The sequence below is a fragment of the Cibotium barometz genome, chromosome 11, assembly GCF_041138505.1.
Source record: "Cibotium barometz isolate CiBa-2024 chromosome 11, ASM4113850v1, whole genome shotgun sequence".
NCBI lineage: Eukaryota > Viridiplantae > Streptophyta > Polypodiopsida > Cyatheales > Cibotiaceae > Cibotium > Cibotium barometz.
The window spans coordinates 54,354,039-54,357,214 of NC_141056.1; positions in this window are offsets into that span (position 1 = coordinate 54,354,039).

Below are 3,176 nucleotides of genomic sequence, written 5' to 3' on the forward strand. Positions count from 1 at the left end.
ACACACACACACACACACACACACACACACATATGTACACACCGCACATACACTAATGAAAACACACACTATCTCCTCCCACACAAACTATCTCCTACATAGAAATTCTCAGCCTCTCTCTCTCTCTCTCTCTCATGCACACTCTCTCTCTCTCTCTCTCTCTCTCTCTCTCTCTCTCTCTCTCTCTCTCTCTCTCTCACACACACACACACACTTAAATAGATTTACACACATATATATAGTTTTAATTAATTAAATTTTAGATTAAATTTTAATGGTAGGGATGAGTGGTGAGGTGTGCTCACTCTCAAATAAATGCATCTTACATGTAATCTCTCTCTCTCTCTCTCTCTCTCTCTCTCTCTCTCTCTCACACACACACACACACACACACACACACACACACACACACACATACATGCACACTATTTATATATACATGCTTACATACTTATAGATACACATACATACATAATATATATAAGTGTGTGTATCTATAGGTATGTAAGCATGTATACAAAGATTTCATTGAAAGATGTGAGATGAGATCTTCTTAGATTCAAATTCAAAATTGCATTGGAAGATGTGAGATTTGGCTCCTCACGCTTGCAGGAGGATTGGTTATTTTGAAATAGTCCCACCTCCTTTGCCCACGTGGAGGGAGGTGGGGTTGTGGTTAATCCTGTATAGATTATTGTTTACACTCAAATATATATTTATACTTATATTTACAATTATACTTACTTAGACTTATCTTTATTTTCTTACATATTATACTTACTTAGACTTATCTTTATTTTCGTACATATTAATGGGTTCAAAACACAATAGACTTAAAAAAAACCACTATAATTTATGAAAATGAAATAAAATAAAATTTACAACACTTTTAGAGAAACAGTTTTTAATATTCACTTGGTAGAATAAGAATTACATGGACTCTACAATTTCAAGAATGTGTGGAGCAACACACTGCTTGCATGTTTTACAATGTTCACTTCGACTCCCAACCTTCCTACCATCCAACTTGAAATAAAAATTATAAGGGGGATCATTGGACATAAGTTGGATTTCTTACCTCAAAAAACTAAGGGGCCAATGACTTTCTACATTAAGGCTAAAGGGTCATGACCCTCCCAAAGAATATTCACATGAATGAGTGCTGAATGCATGCCATCTCTCATGTCTTGGTCCAAGCTGGGCCACTCCCCTCGTAGAAGTCGCCACCTCCTATACTTGAAGTGAATGCACAAAGTTTGTTTTGCAATGAAGTACCTGTCATAAAAAACAAATAACTAACATAAAAACAACAATCAACAATCAACAATCAACAAACAACAAACAACAATCAATAATCAACAACAAACATAAAAACATAAAAACAACAACAACAATCAACGATCGGTGTCTTGCAATGAAATACTTATGAATAAAAACTATAAACAATTAACAACTGTGTAATCTTACCTAAAGGTAACATCTGACACAGTGATTCTGCACTTAAGAATATCATCATGGGGTGAGTTCTCTTGAGATTCCATGACTCACCTAGTAGCTGAGTCATCCAATTCTCAGATGGGCACTTGCATTGATATGTAATCTTAGTTTTCTTTACTACTTCACTCACAGGATCCAAACAAATTTGCAAACAAACTAACTAGAACAAACCAACTTAGATACACATCTCTAGAGCCTGTGGATGGTTTCATGGCAGCATGAACATCAGTTTTTATCTTTACCCTACATGCTTGTGACATGTCTAAGCTAGAATTATACCATTCCTGGCTAGACAACGGTGGTAGTGGATGAAAAGATGCAAGGGGGAAGAGAGCTTGAGCACACACACACTCACAAAACCTTAATAGAGAACACACAAGGTGAGAGGCTAAAATCTTCTTCTTCTTCACTCAACACACCATATACAAGATAACAGTACACATAATATGAAAGGTACTCAACCAATACATACACGGGTTCTCTATAGTGTGAACCCAACTAAATGAGCTGGCGCTATAACTATGCCAGTCTCTAGAATGGCTGTCACACAGCCTGTCATCCCACTGGCCGCATATCACCCGAGATATCACAAACCATGCCAGTGGTGTAGGTGTGGGGCCTATCCCCCAGGCGGGTCATCAGTGTCCACCACCTCACTGGATGAGCTCGATATCTCAACACTCCCCCGCGAGCTCAACTCCATCTCATGTACACTAAGCGAAGCCCTGAATCTGCGGATCTTCTCTGTATACCCAATGCTTTGGTGAAGATGTCAGCTACCTGATCCTCTGTGCTGACATAAACAAGGTCGAGGTCTCCTGCCCCACGACCTTCTCTCTGACAAAGTGGTAGTGGACCTCTATATGCTTCGTACGAGCATGAAAGATTGGGTTCCTAGCCAACTGTATGCTGCTAATGTTATCGCAGAAAATGACAACTTGTCTATCCACTGATAGACCCAAATCTGCAAGTAACTTTCTCAACCAAGCTACCTCACATGCTGTCATAGCAGCTCCTCTGTACTCGGCCTCTATACTGGATAGAGCAACCGTAGGCTGCTTCTTGCTGCTCCAAGTCACAGCAGCACTCCCCAAAGAAAACATGAATCCACTAGTAGACTCCTATCTGAGATACTACCAGCCCAATCAGCATTTGTGTACCCATGTACACATATCTCCGTTCCAGTCTCATAGAATAGTCCACAATGCAAAGTAGACCTCACATACCTCAGTATGCGTCTAAATGTGGTTTCCGTGGAACCTGCATAAACTGACTCACCAACCCAACAGCATAGCTCAAATCTGGTCTGGTGATCGTCATGTAGATCAAACTTCCTACTATGCGCCTGTACATAGTAGGATCCTCCAAGATCTCTCCTGAATCTGCACTCAACTTGCCATTCTAATCCAATGGCATGGAAATAGGCTTATTGTTGAAATTTGAGCATAATGATGAGCTATGGTGGATCAAACACTAGAATCAACATGATTAACAAGTGATTAAGAAATGATTAAGACGTAATTAGTGAATAATTAGCAGATAGATTAATGTAGGCATGGATACTCAAAAACCAGCAAATTCTCATTAGGGCTATGCCTCAATTTATAGTGTTTACATCAAGCATCAACTCCCCTTGATTTCTCCATGATTCACTCCCTGAATATCTCCACCTCTTGCCT